General features: G+C 44.8%; 1 protein-coding gene across 2 annotated transcripts in view; it reads right to left on the reverse strand.

Annotated features, from left to right (window-relative positions):
• Positions 1-23,556, reverse strand: part of LOC144807017 (uncharacterized) — a 502,862-nt gene that overhangs the window by 18,877 nt on the left and 460,429 nt on the right. The window lies entirely within an intron of this gene.

Here is a 23,556-nt window from a genome sequence, read left to right on the forward strand (position 1 = left end):
TTTTAGTTACAAGAGGATGAACTAAGGGAAGCTGTTCTGCTGGTCTTTGCTAACAAACAAGATTTGCCCAATGCCATGGCCGTAAGCAAGCTGATGGACAAGCTGGGACTGCAGACACTCCGTAGCCGAACTGTAAATAGCTATAAATTGCACATTTTAATATTCCACTATTTATTTGTTCAATTTCGTGATAGTTTTTGATCTTTGAACTCTTTGGTATCTGTTTATTTTGACCTTTTAGAGGCCTAGTTCTGCTGTCTGCCCTGAGACTGTACGGTCTTCGTAACATGAGATCGTGCTGAGCTTATTATGTCTGTGAATGCTACACAATATAAATGCAGTCTTAGTGTTTTAAAATCAGGAGCAGAGTCAGTGCAGTTCGTGTAACTTGAGTAATGGCACTTTTGTTGACTGACTGATATTGAATTGAAATACAGTTTTGATGTATTTGGCTGTGCTGGTAGAGCTTCTATGGTGTTCTGCTTTCATGATACCATGTAGCTCACATAATTAATCTGAGTGGGCTGAGGAAAGTCTCTGAATGCAAAGGTGCTTGTGTGTTTTTAGGTGTGTGTGTGTGTCTGTGTGTGCGAGTGAAATCTAAAAAATCCTTTTCATACTACTCTCCCCCCTCCACCCACACTCTTTCACCTTCTCTATGTGTGCATGTAAGAGAGCCGGATTCCTCTGTGGTTAATGGGGAAAATATGAGATAATCCTTGATAATCCTTAATCCTTGTAAATAACTTCTGTTTTATCTTCTTTCACGGTACATTTCATGTAGTGCCTTATGCTAACGTTCGTGCACTCTGCTAAATTAGTGTCTAAGACACAAGTCTGAATGTTATGCTGCCTTATGTAAAAGATTTTTCATGTCTCTCTTCAGTGTGAATGGGGTTTTGTGGAATGTTAGAACTGGTGGATGGTCTAGCATTTAGTTTGAAATGGGCATGTTGCAATAATTTCTAAAAATAAAATGGTGGTTGGAACTCATTCATAACAGCATGATCTCATAATGGTAGCTCTCCATAGCATCAAGTTTTAGCTCATCTGAGTGATTAATAAATAGTGCCAACCATATATCTAGAATTCTACAACCTACAATGACCTGAAAAATGATAGGGCTGGTTCACAAGCCTAAACTGAAAAAAGTCTTTCCTCTACAACAATCCTACTACCTTCAGCCAAAATCTTAAAATGGCAGGGAAGGCTGGTATGTGTAGGGTCAGTACAAACAAGCTGGCATGGCCCGTATTGTTCTTGCCACTTTGATGACCTCAGCACATCTGTCTTAGTACTTCACTGTATAAACGTCATTTGAAAGCGAAGACTGCATAAACTGTGCAGTTTGTCTCTATTAATCCATAAATGCAGATTGAAAAACAAAGACAAAAACTTGAATACTTCTTTTGTTTTTAGGTCAAGCCTGGGCAGCGCATGCGCAGCTCTTCGAGGCATACTGTATTAGAGTATGGACTTGAAGCTCCAGCTGTATTTTTCATTGGCTTGTCATTGTTTTGTAAATGCGGCCTTCTGATTCATCAGTAGGCTTGCTAGTCCCTCCTTAGTACCGCCTTGTCTTCATTTGTAACCTCCTACGAGGACTGACCCTTTTGCATCTGTTACACGGTATGTCTTATTTAGTCTGTAAGCACTAATTTCTTTAATGAGTTTTTCCTACTTCAGGCACGACATGCTTTCCTGCAACGTTCAGCGTGCCATGCGCACTTTCACTTTACAAGCTGCTCAGGACAATGGCAGTCGCTTCTTTGAAGTGAAACAGATCTTGCATTTACAAGAGTTTGAGCTATTGGCATTGTTAATGACAATGCCTTTTATTTGTGCTAGATAACAAAACCGATCAATAAAAGGTATTATCCTTTACAATGCCAATAGCTTAAACTCTTGCATATGCGAGACCTATTGCATTGCAAATGCTTGTTTCTACTCACTCCAGCAAGCTCAGCATCACCCCGGTGCCAGCTGCTGCATGTGTTCCAGTACTGGCTCCCAGTCGGATGACGGTTACTAGGAGCAGGTGGGGGATTCCATCAGACTGGTGGCTGCGCTAGACTGACTGCTGGCACCGAGAGGCCTGGCTGCATGAAAGCGCCACCGTATGGCCCCCTCGTGCAACTGAAGTGTGCCCCTTCTGCTTCGCATTGTCTGCACAGGGCCTAGTTTTACCTGTCTGAGGAGATGTGAGGTGCCTCTTATAACCCCACAGACCTCCACTCCGCTGTGTACAGTTGTGATTCCTCCCACGTCCCTGCTAAGAGGAGATTCCTTATACTGAAGCTGTGTCAAACTACACACTCTGTCTTGTCACTGCAGTCAGTGATCAAGTTTGACATCATAGTGAACTTATAGTGCAGAGGATGTCCACTCTAGTTTTCACAAGTGCACATTCATATTTCACAGGCTTCTCGCGCAGAAGTTACCAAATGTGCATTCCTGTCGCCTGCCTCGGTGATAGAATAAAATGGGCACAAAACAGTAATGGTAGTGCGTGAGAGCTGGGCGCAAATTGTGTCTGCTTAGATATTGCAGATTTTAGCATTTAGGTGTTGGCGATAGCTCCCAGTACATATACAATGGTAAAATCAAGGGCGCCACTTATGCCGTTTTTGAACACCAGGACTTAATGTTCTACACATTAAACACTGTTCTTAAGTAACACCTCTAACCTAAATCCTGGCAGCCCTGTCTACCAACTTGCTGACCTTGTGTGCCCCACGTAGGCCCCATCCTCCTCCCCTGAATGGCTCTGCCTGAACTCCTAATCACGCTGCTGCAGTGCTTACACATTTCCGTGCGGAATCTGAACTCCAGTTTCTCAGCTCCTGAACTGCATTACTGAAAGAATAAACAAAACTGCCACAAACACAAATCAGTGTCTGAAGCATCTTGCCCTTCACTGCAGGTATTACTTTTATTGTGTATCAGTCAGTGGTTCCCAAACTGTTTGCGGCGCCCGTGGCTACTTTTGATGGCGCACCTGGGTGCCGCGGCGCACAGATTGGGAACCACTGGTTTAGGCAGTCACACAGTCCTGTCGTTCTGCCACATACAGTCCGTGAGTGCGCACAAAATCAGGCTCAGCTGCACGGCGCGTGAGCCTGGCTGCAGCAATCCCCGTTTCCACGCTCCATTGGCATGATATTTACCTTCTACTATGTATGTCGTGCGCTTTACAAATGATTGATTGATTAGATGGGTCAAGAGAAGTAAAGAGAGATCAACAATGTGTATTGTCACAAAGAGGCATGGCAGTCCTAAAATAATTGGCGGGAGGGGAATTCCTCCTTTCGGAACTAGGGCCCTCACACCCCCAGCCAGCTAGGTGAATGAATAAAACTTTATTTGGTTACTCAAAACCATTAAATAAGACGTCAAACTTTAAGTAAACATTGTTATCATGTCAGAGGTAAAATAATGAAAGATGAAAAAGGAAAACACTTAAAAATAAATAAAAACATGATTAAAAAACTAAGTTCATTAGTCCGTTTCTTCGTAAGCTGAAATGTCTCATTGATTTAGCAGTTAGCGTCCGCTGGCCTAATTGTGCAGGGCCATCAACTTCCGGCGTGTCTGTTGAATAAATTTGCTGAACACAGCCATGTCTTTCACTGTTTCCATTGTGAATAGATAGTTGACCGCCTCCTTTATCGTTCTAATTCCTTGTCTGAGTAGAATTGGCTTTAAATAGCGGTTACGCTCAGCGGAAAGCCCCGGGCAGCAAAACAGGATGTGAGCGAAGCTTTCTTGTTTATACTTGCATAAGCGGCATTCAGAGTGCGTTGTCTCAAGTCTACTCGTGGAGTAAAGCTCTTTAAGGGGCAGATGGTGTAGTCGGAGCGCTAAAATCCTATTAACTGCCGCCTTGCCCACTGCTTGGATAAGGTGCGGTTTCGAGGTCTGTGCCAGCTGCGGGAGTATTAGCGATTCATGGAAGCCTCTTAGTTCCAATGCTTCCAGGTCAGTGATCCGTGAGCAGAGCCGGACTTGTCGTTTCGTTGCGCTTTTAATGGCGGCATAATTGAGTAACTCAGGGTCCCAGTTATCCACAGCAAGGTTCAGAGTTTCTTTAGCGGAGGAGAGAATATTTGACCACGGATCCTTTTCTTCTAGGAAAATGCTCTTTATGCTAGATTTCAGCGAGTTTTCTGGGGCCACGTTGTGAGATAAAAGTATTTGCTAATTGTGGCCAGTTCCTCAAGCTTTTGTTGTGTCAAGCCGAATTCGAGCCGCACCAGAGGGTTTCTGGTGCTAGAGGGTAGGTGGAATAGTTTTTTTATAGGTCGAGCAGCGGATTTTTTCCAGGGTGCTTGATAGTTTACCTGGAAAGGCCTGCTGAGCGTAATTTAATGATGGTATTAGCTTCGCCCTTAATACTCTCTGAATTGCTGTTGTCGTTGCTGTTGTCGTAGGGCTATGTAGAGTTGCATGCAGCTTCCCCAGGGCATACGAGATACTTTTCCCTTTTGCCCGTATTTTCTCTAGGTGTATTCCTGGCCGCCCTGTCTCGCAAAGCCAAATTCCCAAGTAAGTGTATTGTTGTGTGCAGTCCAACGTCCGTTGTCCTATCTTCCATTTTATCATTTTTTGTTTCGGAAAAGGACCAAATATTATTATTTTTGATTTGGCTGCATTCACGGTCAGTTTGTTTTTTGCATTGTAGATTCCCAAGGCCGTTAAGGCTTTTTGAAGCCCAATTTTAGTAGTACCAGATCATCAGCGTACTGCAGTAATTGAATCTTGGTATGCCCAAGACGGGGAGTTGCTAGTGATGCTCCCATCAAGGCTTTGCCCATGTCTGCGCTGTATAAGTTGAATAACATCGGGGCTAGTACGCATCCTTGCTTCAAGCCGCGATTGGTGTAAATTTTCTCTGAGGCTGACGTAGTTGACAGTTTAATTCTGACCCATGTGCTTGAATATAGGGATATAATTGATTTTAGTAAATGTGTGTCGATATTCCAGGTAGCCAGTTTCTGCCAAAGAATAGAGCGGTCGACACCAAGGCCGCAGTGTAGTCAATAAAACAGGCAAAGATTGGGAGAGATTTTCGTGCCACTGCCTTGTAACTTAGGTATGAGAGCGCTATGATGTTATCCACTGTTGAAGCTCCTGGTCTGAACCCTGTTTGATAGAATGGCAGGAGGCCTTCCTTACTGATCCAGTTTGCGAGTTCCATTAATAGGGTGGTGGCGTAGGCCTTTCCCTCAATATCAAGGAGTGCAATCATGTGGTAGTTTTGTGGATTTGATTTCGACCCTTTCTTATAAATGGGATGCAGGAGCGACCCACGCCAAGAATCCGGTACGTTCCCTGCCAATCGACATTCGGCGTATAACACGGACAGATTTTCGGACCAAAAGTCTGTGTCTTGCCTGAAAAGGGAGCCCGGCAGGCCGTTGAGTCCTGGCGCTCCATTGGGTGTGATTTTTTAAAATATTGTGTTGACTAACTTTTTTTCCATGTGTATGAATTTTTTGGGTTAGTCAGTTGTGTTACATTGTATAATTCTGTGTTTGAATGATTTAGGATGCCTTCCTCTTTGTATAAAAATGTCACGTGGGCTATCCAGATGTCGGAGTCAATTGAGTTCTCTCTCTGCATGTTCCCTTGATTTAGAGTATTAAGGTATTGCCAGAACTCTTGTGTTTTACTGGGACTTAACAGTCCGAAGATCTTTAGCCACTTTGCTTCAGTTTGTTTCCGTTTTTCCGCCCAAACTTGCTTTGAGTGTGATTTTGCTGTTTCCTGCAGGAGTTGTTTACCTTTAGTTTAACCGGTTTACAGGTAAGTCTTTTGTTTGATGCGCACTAGTTTTGTGCTTTCACGGATTGCAAGTATATCACCAAGGTTGTGCCTCGGGTAATAGTTAGTTTTACTTCTTTTCCCTTCTTGTAGGAGTATTACTAGATTGTGGGCAAGCTGGTCGCATTCTTTAATTATGCCCCTGTTTGTTTCCTTTAATGTGCCGTCCACCCATGCTTTTTTCCATTCCTCAAACTTATGTATAGGGCCTGCGTCCCATTTAATCCTTCTTATCAATATGTGCTGTTCAATACCGGTTGTCGATCCCAGTTGTTTAAGTGTGTAGTGGTTGTCTGCTGTCAGGTTTAAGGTTGTTATTAGAGCCACATGATCACTTTCCTTCGGCTGTGCTACTTTATACCCTGGCATTAGGCTCTGTAGCCGAGAGCTTAAAAGGATATAGTCAATTGTGGTAAGATTGTTGTAAGTTGGCGGACAGGGGTTTCCTGGAGAATCCTTTCTGAGTAGGGAGTGGGCTGATGCCAACCGATAGGCATGCAAGATAGCGTTGAATGCTTCCGTCGCGGGGGAACTGTAGCTTTCTACTGATTTATCTCCAATGTTATGTGTGTTGAAATGCCCGAGAATTATTGAGTCCATCTGGGCAAATTGTAAGAGGAGATTTTCGATGTCTTCTAATAACTCTGAGAGTTTTTCCTTTTTTCCCCGTCCATTAGGGTTATAATAAACATTGATCAGTAATATAGGCAATGTGCCCTTACTTGATGAAAGGCATTTCAAAAGGCCGGCCATATACAAATTTGACGTTGTTGTAATTTCCCTAAATTGTATCTTCTGTGAGAGCCTGATATATATGGAGATGCCGCCTGACGGTCTGCCGAAGATGTTTTCTTTAAGAGCTGGTTTGTGATAGTCCGCAAATCCCCTGATCGAAACTGGTTTAATAGCCCACGTTTCTTGCATGCAGATTATATCTATATCTGTGAAGAGTTGCGGGATATTGTGTTAATTTTAGTATCCCGGCTACGTTCCAGGACATAATAGATAAGTTCTGTTTCCCAGTTGTCTCCCTTTTCTGTTTTATACCTGGTAAATCTGCCTGCCAATGCGGTGGTGTAGTCTTAATTGCAACAGTGCGGAGTTTAGGAATTATGAGCTAAGGCTCGAGGCACCCAAGACCAATCTTCATTTGAGTTGTTCTGAATTGAGCGGCTCCGGGTACCTTTGCTAATGTTTGTAGTGACCTTGAGTAACCCATTGCTTGCCAATTTTGTATTCGTTCCACTTTCACTCTCATGGAGTATAGAGAGTGTTTTTAAGGGTGGGAGTGGCAACTCTGCTTTTGAGTTCTCTCTTTGTATGTCCGGTGTTCTAGGGTCAATTTGATACTGCAAGTGGGCATATTTCAAAGGCATAGGGTATTTTATTGTCGGCAGACTCGTGATCTTTATGCCCCAATCTTCCAATAATTGGTAGTTTCTTTTTAGTGTATGGATTATGTCTGGGTTTGAAAAAAGCAGTTCTGTTGATTCGTTAGTGTCACCTGGTCCTTGCATGAAAAAGGAAACAGTGTCGATGTCAGATGACTTTATATTTTCCAGGCCTGGAATGTTCGCATAGAGTTTTAGTAGGTTGCTGCGGTTGAGTATGTCCCACTTGCCCTGTGAGGCATATTCTGGCTGGAGATCATCCTGTGTATGTGGGATATGTGACTTATGTGTCCCTTTTATGGATGAATCTTGTCTAATTAAATCCTGACGGGTTTGCCGTGACACAGCATTGACTTCGTCATTTGCATAGTTTGCGGTGCCCGTTTTTGTTATCGGCAGCAGAACTTCGCTTGTTTCGTTTACTGCTATCTTGTTGAAGTCATTGGAGTCCTTCCAGCGTATTCTCTGGTTGTCTTCCTTTGGTGAGGTTCTGGTTTGGCTATGTAAGGCTTTATCCATTGCGTTGATTGGCGTTGGGCTGTCTCGATGTGGTACCTGGAATTCAGGCAGTGTCTGGCTGCCTGCCCGAGTAGTTTGTTCCTCATGAAGTTTGGGATGCCCGCTGGGTATTGCGGCACTTCTATCCCAATTTTTAGAGCATTGGCCTAGGCCTTCGTGCGTATTGCCAAGGGGTGGGTCAAGATTGATTTTAGTTGAATTGTTCGGCCAAATAGCTTTTCCGTCTAGGGTTGGAGGATTTTGTTGTGTGGTAGGCACAACGTTGTTTATACTGTGCATAGGGTTTTCATTCGTTTCCGGTAATAACCACAGCCTAATTGAGCTGTTTTGGTTATGATTGCTTTTTTTTTGTTTATTTAGCTTTTTAAATTTTTTCTTATTTTTCCGGGATAGGTGGCCAGTTTCAAGGCTTGTCACCTGCAAGCTGTTTAAGTTTGCTTGTTCTTTGGCAGCGGTGCTGCATTTGTCTGTAGTTGTTTGTAGTGTCCTGCTTGCTTCAGCTGCCGACATCTTTGTGATGTCCTGCTGGGGGTCTTTACCATTAGAGTCGACAGTCGTCTGTGTCCCGGATGGAGTGTTATCTGTATTTGCCGACTTCAAATTTTCGTTGCTACTATGCCTGCTGGATTCTGCTTTTAGATCTTCAATCAGTGTATTCATTATTACTGGCAGTTTTTCCAAGCAGAGCAGCACCGGACTACATCCACAGTCCTGTGGCTTGAATGTGGCTGTGGTATTTGCTTGGGCGCGTTGAATTAAAGAGTTCAAGGCTTCTAGTTTGGAATCTATGCCTGATATCAGGCCGGCGACTGTGTGAAGTAGGCTTATCTGGACGTCTAACTGGTCAGCGTGCATTATGGCTGCATTTACCATTGAGGACAAGACGTCATTAATCAGTACACGGTGATGATCCAGTTTAGCCGGCTGCTTCTCCGTTATGTGGTCCGCCCCCTGGTCTTGTTGATTGTATCTAATGCCGTTATGGTCAAATCCAGGCCTAACTAGGGTTGAATGGGATGTTGCAGAGTTTTGGAGTGGCTCTGCGTATGCACTGAGCGCTGAGGTACGAGTTTCGCCAACCCCCTTATTGTGGGGCAGCCCTGTTGCCTGCTGTGCTTTAGTCGAGCCATCGGCTGGAAAAACCCTTTGGGTGTCCCAGGTTTGTTGAGTTACTAAAGCCGGCGTTGTTGTTAGGCAAGGTCGGTGTAGTTTTTGTATGAGTTTTTGTATGAGCTGGTAGGCCACCCGGTGCTATGATTATTTTGGTGATAGCGGGGTTGCTGGGCCCTGCCAGACTTTTAGTATTTTGGAAAAAACTATTTCAGAATTCTAAAGGCAATTAATGAGTTCTGTCGTGTGATCAGATGGTAACCAAGTAGTCCAACAAATGCAAGTTTGTATCCCACCGCTGATCCACCACTGTGAGAAAGTGGCTCTATATATACTGGACCAGAATAAGGTACAGTGTGTATAGAGTCCACAGACCCCAGAGGTATAATGTAAATGTAAATGTAATTTGTACTTGTAAAACGTACTAATACCCCAACTGGGGTGTCCTGGCGCTGTAATTCGTACCACTGTGGAACCCTTCCTGTCTTTTCCCTGTTAAATGTCCACTCCTGGGCACCCCCAAGGTGAAGCCAGGCATCCGAGCGCTGTTGGGGCCGTTGCGGAGATTTGCAGAGTTGGACCCATGATTAGAATAGGCACAGAGGCGTGAATTATCAGGTCTGAGGAAATTGAGCCCAAGACCCGCGAGGCGGGAATTGAACCCTGGTCCCGGGCCAGACCTCTGCATCAGGGTCTGCCGCTCTAACCATTAAGCTACACTTCTCCTTAACAGAGGTTAAAGCCAGGTGTGACCTTACTCTCTAAAGTGGTAGCTGGGTCGAGCAGAAAGGCAGTACCAGAGGACAGTGTAAAGCATTTGTTGTACACACTCAGTCAGCAAGGGGTTTCACACACTCAAGGACTGAACTCCAGGCCAATTGTTTTTATATCAAAAGATATAGTTGTTTTATTTTTAGAACCAACAGGTATAAAAATATACTTTTCTCGATATGTGTTCTCTCATGTAATTACTTTGCAAAGAGGCAATAAACTTGGTAGACACAATAGGTACAGGGGTTGCAGTAGGCACCACAATTCTAAATACAATTTAGCATTGAGCTCAATGGGTTTTTCTACATAAATGCAGCTAATAACTTTATCGATTACTTTTGTAATCCCAGGACTGGATCCTAGATTCAGTCTTGGGGTCTAAGCTGGAAACAGTTTAGCAAAAACGATTTGGCTATTGCAATGATTTTGAAGAAATATAAAGCTATTTAAAAAGTTTACACGTAGAAAACTTTCAATGAAAATCTGGCAATGTTATCCAATGGGAGTAAAATCAAGTTACTTTTGTAATCCAGTACTGGGCTCCTAGGTACAGCACTGGGGTCTCAACTTCAAACAGGTAAGTAATTAAGTTTCAGTATTCGGTATGATTTCTAAAGAATATTTCAAGTTTTCAAAAGTAGACACTTAGAAGAAATTTAACAGAAAAGCACACAATGGAGTCCTATGGCGAAAATTCAAGTTACTAGTAACCCCGGCTGGGATTACTTCTGCGGTTCAGTACTGGGCTACAAGATGCAGTACTGGCTTCTCTCCTGAGCACAGGTGAGTACATCGGAATTCGGAATGCAGTTGATTTTATGGGAATATTTTAAGTTTCCAAAACTTCACACTTAGAAAATTTCTCGAGTCAACCCAGTCTATGTTATCCAATGGCAGGTAAGTTAGTTACCGGTTTCCAGGTGAGTACTCGACTGGTGAGGTTAGGGTTCTGGGCATGGACTCGGGGGTCCACCAGGGTCAGGTAGGTTCAGTTGGTTCACCCGCAGCGGCACAGGGGCGGCCGGGTGCAGGGGTAGTTAGGCTACCTCAGGTTGGTGGCTTCTGACTAGAAGGCCACGCGACTGTGGGAGCTGGGCTCCTGGTCACTTGCTCAGGGCAAATGGGGAAGTAGGATAGGGTACAGGTTGCACTGTCAGGGGCACTCGGGCAGCTGGGTGCTTTTGTTCCAAAAACTCATGTTCTTGATTGTTCATGTTTGTCAGTAGTTAATTAAACACGCCCAGGGGTTTTATCTCTTCAGTGACACAAGCTGCAAAAAAGGTTTCTTTGTCAGTGCAACAAAATATGAATGGCCGACGAGCCTCTGTCTGTCAAAGAATGGAAGGGCTGGGGAACTGTCAGTCATCTCACTGCTAAGCAGAGCAGTGTCATGCTTCACCCTCCGTCAGGCCTCTGATTTTAACCAACATTGCTTAGAACACTGGGACTTTAGAGCCCACCCTTTTAATGAGAAAAACAAAACTACAAGTCCCATAGGCAATAATGGTGGAGTGTGTCACACATGACCTGGCGCAACATCCGATTCAGCATATCCAGTTCCATTTTGACACAATATTGAATTTATATCCGTTGTTTTTATGGCAATGAGTCAACAGAATACTAAAAACGTGTCTTTTATTTTCAGGGTCAATTAAGTAATCGTCTCCAGCTTGGAAGCTCAGTTAATTCTTCAGTATTTGTCATTGATCTCCACGTGTGGCTGGTTTGGGTCTGCCCCTGCTTCATTCCCGATAACTCGCACAGGTAAGGAGCTTGTAGCAGCAACATGATAACCCCATACTCGTCTGTAAGAAGTGCGCTCTGAGGCAGGTATTCGATCATTTTTGTGAAACAAGCAAGCACCAATATTTACTATGTACATTTGTTAAAATAAAACACAATCAAATCACAGTATACTGTTCCAGAGGTTCAGTCCCAGAGACATTATCTGTAACTGAACGCAGTCACCCTAGGAAGCATGTGCTTTTAAGTCAAGTTGCGTTCACTCACCTGAAGGTGACATGCTTCATCATTGGGCAATACTCCTCACCAGGCCGGCGCTACAATGCCTGGTGGGCACCACAAGAGGGCACTTTGTCGGAGATCTTTTATTAAGTACGCCGGAGGAGCATAGTACAACAGAGGATGTTTGTGTCATAAGATGTGAGATTGGTGAAGTCTGAATATAAGATCAACTATCAGCCAGTTGCCGCAATATAGTTAATGTGATCATCCTGGTCCATGTTGAGATTAAAAACAGTGGCAGTTAAATTGAGGAACTACTTGCCCCTATCACTGTGTGAAAGTGTCGATCACCTATGGACCTGCTGGTAAGCTGGGGTCTATACTTCAGTTAAACATTTTCATGCCTTGTGTAGTCATGGAGCAATCTGTTGGCATTTCATCAACACCAAATATGGGAAAACAGGTAAATGTGACCTAATCTTCTCCACAGCGTGAGGAGCTCTGTAACTCAAAGCCCTGCACTGTGCATAGGTGATAAGGTGCCTATTAACATCTTACTGCCACAGGTGAGCGCTGTCTTACAGGGTGCACTAGATACGGTAACCCTCTTAAACTTCAGGACATATTGACTTATCCAATAGCAAGGACGCCGCATCAGAGGGAAACTGGTTTGAAAAGCACATGCTTCCTAGGGTGCCTGCGTTCAGTTAGAGGTAATGTCTATGGGACTGAACCTCCAGAACAGTATACTGTGAGTTGATGTATATGAAGAATGTTTATACTGGACTGTCATTTTCCTGGACTTTTCATGTGATATGTAAAATAAAACACAACACACCAACAAATCTATCATACATTTAATGCAAAATTAGCAAAAGGCAGGGGGTCCTGATGTTACCTGAGCCCAGGCGTTGCCTGTTAAACATATGGGAACCAAATGACCTTACACGTTCAGGGCAGAGTTGGGCTACAATGGGTATGATGGTGGCCAAGAGAAATATAGCACAGAGGTGAGGAAGAGCAGAAAGACCTGCTCTAACAGCATGGAGTAACGACATGGACGCAGCCATGATTGCGGAGAGGGTGGTGTTCAGTAGCAGGGGTTGTCCAAGAAAATGGACCAAAATTTGGGGGGTGTGGAACAAATACAGAGGAAATATTTGAGAGCCGCTACCGGACCAAGATGACAGCAGTACGGATTCAGAAGAAGACTGAGGTCCATAGTATAACTGTACAAAGTTCACTCCCGAATGCTATAAAAATGTACACTTCTGAATTTATCTTAATAGAAAATGTCTCTGATGGTAAGATACAATGCTCAGCTATATGTTTGTGCTTGAAACGGTTACACTGTGCTAACAGACAAAAACAAATTCAATTTTTGTTTGCAAAAGGCCAAGTAAACTAACAAGTGACAATTATCTTTGCAATGGACGAGAGCATCCACCTTAAAGCAAGTTGGAGTATATAATGCTAATGCTACACAATGTATTTTTTATAAACTTTTCTCCTAATACAAGTCAGTGAAACATGAACACATGATAGAAACAGTTACTGAAACAACACTAATGAGTAGGAGGCAGGATCTTCTCTCGAGTGGATTGTGAGGAGTCTGTGAGGTGCAGATAAAAGATAAAATGACAAGCTGCAGAATTCACTGTTTTCTAGAAATAACACTTCTGTTTGTCAATATTCAATTTACTACAAGATGCAGGAAAGTGTGCAGATGGACATACCTAAATAAAATGGTTCTGGGCCCTAATAGAATCATGTAACTTTGCAGGCATATTAAGGCGAACACTCACATCAAATTAATATAAGAATATTGTGTAATTTGGTAATGTAATATATCAATGCACGTTATAAATTTCATGTATAAACAATTATCGGTATTAAAGAAACCAGTATATCCAGTTATGCTTTCTCAATTCCTTCTTCCTAGAGGCCACCACTGCTGCTATCCAGCTGTATTCAGCAGTGTCACCTGTGACCTGGAATCCTGCACTTAATCAATACCAAAGGTCGTCAATGCTTCTAGCCAACTCTGGTCACTGGTGCCACTCGCACCCACACCACCCTTGGACCTGTTATTCTTTTAGCTAGCTCCAGTCAGTAGTGGCCCCTTTGACCTGTATGTAAGCCTACTAGCCAGCTCCTGTTAGTACTGGACACTGGGACCTGTTATCATTCTAGCCAACTTGAGTCATTAGTAGCACCTTGGGACTAGTGATCATACTAACCAGCTTCAGTCAGTATTGGCCCCCTGAGACCTATTATCCTGCTAAGTAATTCCAGTCAGTAGTGACCCCTGTACCTTAAATCCTGCAAATATTCAAAACCAGAGGTTAACTCTACTGCCAACCAATTCCAGTCAATATTGACATGTATTGTTACCCTGCTTGTAATAAATAACAGAGGCGAGCGTTGTTGCTAGCCAGCTCCAGTCACCAGTGCCCATCACATATTATCCTCAATAGGATCAATGCCCAAGGCCTGTGCAGCTGCTAACCTGCCCTAGTCAGTAGTGACCTCCCAGACCTGTTATTCTGCATATAATCAGCAAGGCTTTGGCCCTAATAACACTCACCCCACGTCCTTATGGTATATTAGCAATGTAATTTATTTACATCATACGGTAGGTACCGCACTATTTCACACAATCCCAAAAACAAAGAAAATCAAAATTTGTCTAACCATTCAGCACTCCACCTTGTCAAAAATGACCAAATCACACCAAGAACTATAGCCTGCCACATCACATGGCACACTCAGCCACAACATGACAAGATACCACGGCAGGGATTTGGGGCCATTAATCCTCTGTTCGAGGCATGTATGCTGTAGATGCACATGCTTTGCATACTCCTGCCATCTTGTGTTGGGTCTGGATGTTTGCAAGTTGTTTTTCTATGAAGAAGTCTTTCCAATCACGAGGAAAGATGACTCTACCTTTCGGTGATAGTGGGCATGGACATCGACTCCATTGTTAGATTGTTTTTTACCCCAAATTGGTTCGGATGTGTATTGCTGCGCTCCGAAACCGCTCTTTGGGTTTCCCGCAGTCCACTCTACCCTCAACTGTATTGTTTCAGTACCCGTTTTCCTGTTCTCCGTGTTTCAAATAGATCAACAAACTCTCCATGTTCGATAGAAAACCTCATGGGCAACCGTCGGGCCTTGCTGCTTAGGGCCAGTCAACTGCAAATGGAACGGACTCCATTCCATTTCTGTCCTGGGTGCCACGCCAAGTACCCTCGCAAAACATACATCAAGTTTGTAAATTGTGCCTCTCTCCAGCGCACAAGGAGAAAGACTGCGACACTTGTAAGTCGTTTCGGTCCAAGAGGACTCTAGCTGATCATCAGGCTCGACGGCGAGAGAGTCAGCATCAGAGCATTCAACACACTCTGGATATCTTCTGGGAAGAATCTGACCAAGACGAGATAGAAGCGTCTGCCGTAGAAGAAGATGCCCATCTCTATGCCAGTATGGTACAAAAGGGGGTGGTGATGAACGGAACATCTGAACCAATCAAACACTCACCCCCAGTCAACTGATCTGGGTTTAATCCATCACCGTTCTTTAGCCCTCTCTGCCACCCCAGTTCAGACATGGCCATATGCAAATCAGTCTGACCCTGTGCCTCATGGGAACAGTCCAGCCCGAACTGCCAAGCCATGCCTTCCCTGGACCGGAAACAAGCTTCGGAGGACCGGTTTCTGGCATTCTAGCCGTCTTCAGCCCAGCTTGTTTGCATCCAGTGGCAAAGTGAGCAAGGGACTCACGTCTGAGCATACCCTGCCAACATATGGTGAACAAAAGTCTTGTGGGAAATTCTGGCTTCATTCCGAAGACCCCAACAAAAAGTGTATCTACTGCCTCCACCCTGAACATCAGGTGAGAGATTGTAAAATCTGCAGGACTTTTCCTCAAAAGACTTTAAGAGACGGAGAGGGAGGTCAACTTCTGTGGTTACAGAAACTCAAGACTAAGGATATCGGATGTTGAGAGTGATTCCTCTCTCAGGACTGTCATCTCTAAGAAGAAGGCTTGTGAGGTGGAGATGATATCTGCTAAGGCTAAGGTGCTCAAAAAGACCACACCTCTACTCATGAAGGCCAGACTTCTTCCTCAAAAAGGGCTCCTGTTCCTTCTAAGTGACTACTTATGCCCTCTACGCCTCCGAAATCTAAGTTTCAGACGTCTAAGTCTCTTCTTGAGACAAATTTGCCTAAAAAATGGGTTCCTCATCGACGATGATTTCCGTCGCCACTGCTACAACGAAGACTTCCACCTTCTCTTCTCCTCAACCTACAATGATTATGTTGTCAGCGTCCTCTCCGTCGACATTTGTCATGGTGTCGGTGAAGCCTCGCTCGTCTGCCACCTCCTTCACTTCGTCATCGACAAAAAAGAGGTCTGTCTCTGGTCAGTCGTCGACGGATGCCTTCTCGTCGACGAGACGGTCGATGGCTCTCAAGGATCCACCTGCTTCGTCGACGGTTGCCTCGTCGACAGCACAGAAGCTTTTCCTTACGGAACTTCAACCCCTCTCTTTGTCGTCGACCGCTGAGTCGGTGGCGGCATCCTTGGTTCCACCTTCAGCTTTGATGTCTCTAGTCCCCTTGAAATCTTCAGCAACACTTTTGCCGCCTTCAGGAACGTCGGATGTTTCCTTTCTTCAACGTAGGAACTCTTCTTTGGATCTATTGCCGATTCAACCATCTCCAAATCTTTCTGTGGAGCTTTTTGACTATGGGGCTAATGAGGAGGTTTCGGAAGAGAATGACCGGTTCCGTGCTGCTTGTACTCCTTCTGAGCTTCTCATCAAATGACAAGATATTGATGATGACCAAGGATATGATTATTACCCTGAGCCAATACTCAACCACCACTTGTGAGCCAACTGTGCAGATGCCCATGTCTCTCATCTCTAATTTGCAACATGTGCTTGAGGACTACTACTGCCGATTTCCTCCCTGGGAGTCGGCCTCATCTGTCCCACAGATGCCTCTTCCTCTGCCTTCATCGATCATCAGGCCGCCACCTCCGGTGGCATCGATGTCTCATCTCCCTGAGGACGCACACACAACTGACGATGACAGCGAAGAAGGGGAGTGGGTGATAGATCCCTCCTTACTGAGTGGGACAATTATTAAATTCAGACTGCGTCATCTACTGACAAAACTGAAGAGCCGACCTGGCACACATCACTTTGTGCCATTCCCATGAACACTGCTCTAGGGATGTCTTACGCATATCTCGGGCAGTGAGTTAAAATTCACAGATTTATATATTGCGGCTCATCACCCGTGATGATTTCTAGATGCTGTCTATGGTCACGGGGTGATAAAGTGATTTGCCCAGAATCACAGAATGTTGCACTGAAGCAGAGACTCAAACCCGTATCCCCAGTTCCCAAGTCAGGGGAGTGTGCCTGCGCACTCTGTGGCTGAGAACAATGCCTTTCCTGGGTGGAGGTGTTCACTTCTCCCCTGGACAGGAAGAGCCATCCGTGGTGGCGAGCTTCAAAGGTCTTGCCCCCTTTGTAATGCGACCCCAGCCTCTCCTGTTCGAAGGAGCGGGCCTCCGTCGCGTCCTCACCCCCTTTTTGGCGGCAGGACAGGTGGGAAACCTTTGATAGAATAGGAGATGTGCCCCCCCTCTGTCAACTCCAGCCCTCGGGTGCTGGAGGCTAGGTCAAGTACACTTTTCAGTGCCCACCATCTTGAAGATGGTGGGGCATGTTCAGTTATGGCTAGGACTGTGGCCTCCTCTCACACAAGGTGGGCATGTTAGAGGACCTAGACACCCAGGCAAAGGGCCCATTGGACACTACTTGTCACTTTCTTGCATCGCCCTTAAATCAAGTTTTCAGGTGGCATCCCCAGTCCCTGAACTTCAGTTCCTGACCACCTAGTTCCCCTAAGCCGCTGTTACCTACTTGTAAGGAGCCTCTGTCCGATTGCCCCAGACCCCCTTCATTTGTATTGGGTTTCCAACCTTGAACTTGCACCTGCACCCGGGCTCCCACGTGCCGTTGGTGGTGTACTGTTGGTTCTGAAGTGAACCTTGTCCAATACTGACCTTAACTTATGAAGAATGGCCTTGTAAGTAGATGTTGGCTATACGTTTGTTGAATATTTTCTTCACCCCATAGGTTAACATTGCAAAGTCTGAAAATTGCACTAATTGTCCACTTTTTATATTGACCAGAATTTCTATAGCAAAACTTATTTACTCAAGATGAAATTCTGTGGTTCCGCAAAATAAATCTAACCAAGTGTCATTTTATAAATTGATCTTATATCCTGAATAATCTCTAAATATGTGAAAAATGTGTAGGATTCATTCACTCGAGAAGGCTGATTACGTGTCTTACAGCAAAACGTCAGCGTAGGGGGAGATTCTCTCATCCCACTCCTGATCAACTGGAATACCCCATATGAGAGGTCCTGGCGAACGTGAGAAGAACATAGGAGACAAGGAACATCCCTGTCGGACGGCAAAGACTCGGGAGACTGTTTTATTGGCGCGCATGCGCGCTAGAGGGGCCACATACAAGAGCTTGACAGCAGCGCAACTGGTTCAGCAAAGGATTCCCCTGTTGCATGTGGTATGCCATTAATGTGTCGGAGATATAAGCGCGTTCCCTGGTGTGGCATAAATCCCGATTGATCAGGATGAACCACTGTTGCAATTACTGTCCGCAGGCAGATCGCCAGAGCCTACGCAAGGACCTTAGTCTCAAAATTAAGCAGGGAGATAGGTCTATAAGACCCACACTCAGTTGCTGCTTCATCGTTTTTTGGGATGAACACCACCTCAGACATTCTTTGGTCCTCTGGGAGACACCCTTATTTTCAGGCAGTCTGAAACCTCCTCTGGAGGCACTCCCTGCTTTTATCCATCATGCTTTTATATAATTCTATGGGGAGCTCATTAGGCCCCGTCGCGTGCCCTGTTTGCAAGGTTACTATTGTTTTATTTATTTAGTCTACTGTCAGGTCTTGGTCTAGTGCATCTCGGTCCTCATTCGTTAGCATTGGCAGGGTCAGGTCTTTCAGGAAGTCTCTCCCAGTATTTCCGTCCCCTTGTTGTCAGTGTCCTCAAGGATCACTGGCTTGAATTCATCCTATAGCACGCAAGCTGATTCAACAGGCCGCCCGTTCACCTTAAAATAGAAGTCTGCTCCATCTCTCATACGAGCTTTGAACATCTTGTCGGGCACAGAGGAGGGAGTCGAGGGGGGGGCGGGCGTCGACAGAGTGCGAGGAGAGGTGAGGCGGGGGCAGCAGGCGGGCGGCGGCGCGGGGCTGGGAGAGTGAGGTGCAAGGAGGGGGGCTGGGAGAGTGAGGCGCAAGGAGGGGGGCTGGGAGAGTGAGGCGCAAGGACAGGGGCGGTGGGGGCTGGGAGAGTGAGGCGCAAGGAGGGGGGTGCGCGCGTCGAGGGTGCGATGCAAGGAATGTTAAGAGCGGGCAGGAGAGCAGCATCGACAGAGGGCACAGAGGAAGGTTCTAGACGAACATTGACAGTAGGGAGGCAATCCCCTTATGTTATTCAACAAGAGGGGGACAGAAGGGCTTTTGGAAGGTCCAGCATACATGCCCAGGCCATCACTAGAGAAGAGGGGACGCAGTTCCTTAGGTGGGTCAAGAGAAGTAAAGAGAGATAAACAATGTGTATTGTCACAAGGAGAAATGGCAGTCATAAAAATAATCGTCGGGAGGGGAATTCCTCCTTTCGGAACTAGGGCCCTCACACCCCCAGCCAGCTAGGTGCCATGCTCCATCATTTGGGCCTGCTCCTCGTTGGGCCGGCGCTGCAATACCTGACGGGCACCCAAAGAGGGGCTCTTTGGCAGAGATCTTTTGTTCTTTGGCGTTTGGTACAGTGGAGGTAAGTGACCTATAATGTGTAGATGAGATGTAATGGTAAGTGATTCAAACAGGTTGGGTAGTCCAAAGACTGACTTTTATTCAGGTTGGCTCACCACCTGGTTAAAAGGAAGAGTGGCGACTCTGAATTAATGGTTCGGGATAACTGCGCTCTACTCCTGAGGGGTCGACATGTTTGTTGCCTCATAGTCTGGAGGATCAGTGGCGATTCATCAGGACCTAGTGAAAAACTATCAGTTCGTATGTTACATGCATATTGTGCTGTGTGTTATGTAGTTGGCTCCTCATATGCAATGCATTATTTCGCTCTTCTCATTGAGTCCATAGTCGGTTGTGCCCAGACGTAGGATCGTTTTTACTTCGAAGCGCGATAGTATGGAATCAGTGCAACATCCTTTTACGTGTTTTAGGACTGTCCATTTTATGTCTTGTGTCCCATGTCTTTATTTCTTCGCAATGTCGTACCATGGGTGCATTATGGACTTTGCATTTAATTCTTGATCTGTGTTGAGTGATCCTCTTTTTTACTGCCTGAGTTGTTTTACCTACGTATGCAACCAGTCATAGGCATATTACACAATATATTAAGTTGGTACTATTGTAATTTGTGAATTCTTCATGTATGATACCTTTGCCTCAGTATTCAAATGTATCTCCTTCGATGGTACTCAAGCATGAGATGCAATTTCCACATTGGTGGTGTCCTTTAATGTGAGGTAGTGCTAGAATGGTCTGTATGAAACCTTTGGTCTCTTCACCTGTGTATTAGCACGTACCAGTTTGTCTTTGATGTTTTTGCCATCTGACAGCTGTCAGGGCCTCTGTTGGTTGCTGTCTTAATTCACAGAGTTTACCATGGGTTGGGAACAAAAGTCTGATCCAAGGGGTGTACTGAGCCAGATTACTTTTGTTTGCCATGGTGGTACTGTCTGCCACCTGGGATGTATCTGTGAACAAGTTTTTTTATATTTATTGTTTTGCATTTTGACTTTTACTGTTTTGGTTTCTGCATACATATTTTACATATTGTCCTATGTTAAGCCTGCCTGTTCCGTGTCTTAGGTACCAGGGTTTGACTCCAGGTTACTTTTAATGGCGTTGAGAATTCACTCTGACAGGGGTTGTGATTTTTCCTCTTTCACCACAAATAATAATTCAATTTCTTGCAGAAACTAGCAGAGTTTTTAGAAATTATCTGCAAATAGGCAGTTGATAACCTACCAGGGTTGAAGCACCTGGAATATGGGACGAGTATCGTGCGGGAACAGAACCTCTACAAAATTCAGTTTAGAGATAAACCAAGCTTCACGCTTGAACGTCACAACTTTTTAAAACAAATGTATTGCAGCTCTTTGCATTTTGACAGCCCCAAGCAAATTTGAGAACAGAGTGGATGTATATAGCAGAGACGAGTTTGTGTTTAACTGTTTATCTAAGAATTTGCAGGAGAGATTACTGAGCTGCAGGAACCCAACTGTCCCCGAGAGGTGAACATTCCTAAAAGCAGAGGGCGCTCCACGCTTTCATCTAGAACATTGACCTCTGAGGAGGGTGCATCACCAGTGAGTCTCATTCTTGGGACTGCTCTGGGTTGTTCTGTGAACTCCAGAGACCGAACAAAAAGGAATTGGGCTGGGAAAGCTCATTATGGCAGTTGTTACAGGTGTGGGTTTAAGGCACACGCGGGAAGTAATGGGAAATGCCCGGATCAAGGACAGTGTTGCAGTGTTGGGGCATTTTCAAGCAGTATGAGTGTATGCACTACTGTAAAAGTCTGCACAATTGATGTTAATGAGGAAGAACGTCTCCAGAGGGAATAACGTAGTTTTAGCAATTGATTCCATAGTTCGTTCCACCTTCATGCGACAGGTAATGTGTCCCTTGTGTATGGTTCATGCTGGTACGGTGTTGTTAAATGGAATGGCGGATTCAGGACTACCCATCAAGATTTTGTGTGATGTAGCCTTTGATAAAACTAGAGCTGTGAGAAACAGCTGACCAGCTCAAATATAAATCCTAAAGCCTTAGGTGAGCAGGATATCGATATATACTGGATTACTTTGTTAGTCTGCTGGAATGATTGGGTAAAAAGATTCACTCAAAAATGTATGTATCTATCAATGGAAGGTAAGGGTCGAGATGGCAGAATCAGACTAAGTTGGTTTCGCTATGAGGCCGGTTCCTGATAATCCAGCGGTGTTGAGTGACATGCCTGTATCGAATGTAGATTTTGATGCCAATGACATTAAGAATACTTTACTACATTCTCCTGATGTTTACCGAGTGGGAGCAGTGAATGGGTTGAGCATTGTATCAAACTTAAAGCTCAGGCAGTACCTCTCATTCATAGAGTGCGCTCTGTTTTTCTGAGGGTAGAGAGTGAGCTTACTGAACTCTTACATGATTTATGATACCAATTCCTCTGAATGGTTTTGCCAGTTTTTATTGTCCAGAAGAGGTCTGGGGGCATGCATCTTTTAAAGTTCACAGACCACAGCCCTTTGCTTTGAACCCTTAATGGTGTCAGTAAGGCCCCTGTAAGGTTGCTAAGGCTGTTTTTAAAATTACAACTTTGGCATCAAATTAGTACACAGAGACAGACACTACAGGGCTGGCTGCTTATCTAGAAAGCCACTTTTGGGTAGTTTGGGTGACGAGGATTTGGATGTTGATGAATGTTTGTGGTAGCGGTGTTAGACGCTTTCCATGATGTTGTTTGTGCTGACCCAGGAGTGGTGCAAGTTAACAAGGACTTCACACATGGTCTCCCCTGGGACTGGTGCTTAAGTGCTGAGGTGTTTGGGTGTGCTCAAGTGGCGGCAGAGCTAACTGTGACTCTGGGTATGGCTATGAGACCCGATTCTTTTGTTCTGCTTGGTAAGCCGAGACCGTACTTATTAATATTCACCCAATGTGAGTGGTGAGATCCGCTTTGCTGATCTGCCTGAAGTTGTGATGCTGCTGATAGTAGCGTGTCTGCTAAAAGCAATGGTGTGACTGGTGGATCTATGAAGCCAAATAAGAGAAAGTTATCTTCCGACATCACAGTCTTCGTGACTGAGACCAGTAATACTGAAGACTCTTGAGACTCACAGCAGTAATTTCTCCTTTCAGAGCATTATTGCTGCTGATGGAGTGAAGCCAAGAAGTAAGCACATTACTAAGGTACCAACAAAGTTTAATATTTTTTCAATTGTATTAACTGTTTCTCTTTTGCAGCATTTGGAAATGCATTTTCTAGTTTTGTTGCTTTTTGTTTCGTTTTTTCTTGTAGGCTGTTACCTTTTGTTTAAAGGGAATGATTTTGAGGTGTGTGACCTTAATGCTGCAGTTTGCATTTCATTACCATCATTTGCTTACCCAGGAGAATCTCCAGGGTGGAGGAGTTTTGCTGTTCCAGAGTTCTTTCTTCAGCTTCTGGGCTGTTGTCACTCTGTGGCGATCTGTGGTCCTGTTTCTCTGCTCTCCTTGTAGTAGCTCTTATCAGAGCTTCATCCTCCCGCCAATGATAATAAGATGCCAGGCATCACCCAGCACACAACACAGCCTATGATGTGCTACGTCTATCTGCTCGGCGCAGTTAAAGTGCGGATAAAGTTCTCCGGACCCATCTCGCTGTGAATGTACCCTACGGGCTTAAGATGAAATGAAGAGCTTACCTCCTTCCTGAGTGGCTCCAGACTGCTGTGTGCAGCCCCGATAGCTGGCAGCACCCTGGAGTATGTATGTATAAATCAGATTATGTTGGAAGTAACCTGCAATATAGTGGCAGGCAGCACCCTGCCATAGAGTAGGATTTCCTGGGTGTGAAGGGCGGCTGATTCCGATTGGGTGCTTGATAGTTTTCCAGAAACTCATGTTCTTGATTGTTCATGTAGTTAATGAAACATGCCTAGGCGTTTTATCTCTTCAGTTGACAGAAGCTGCAATAAAAGTTTCTTTGTCGTTGCAAAAAAATATGAAAGGCCGACGAGCCTCTGTCTGTCAAAGAATGGAAGGGCTGGGGAACTGATAGTCATCTCACTGCTAAGCAGAGCAGTGTCATGCTTCATCCTCCGTCAGGCCTCTGATTTTGACCA

Source organism: Lissotriton helveticus, chromosome 1_2, assembly GCF_964261635.1.
Source record: "Lissotriton helveticus chromosome 1_2, aLisHel1.1, whole genome shotgun sequence".
NCBI lineage: Eukaryota > Metazoa > Chordata > Amphibia > Caudata > Salamandridae > Lissotriton > Lissotriton helveticus.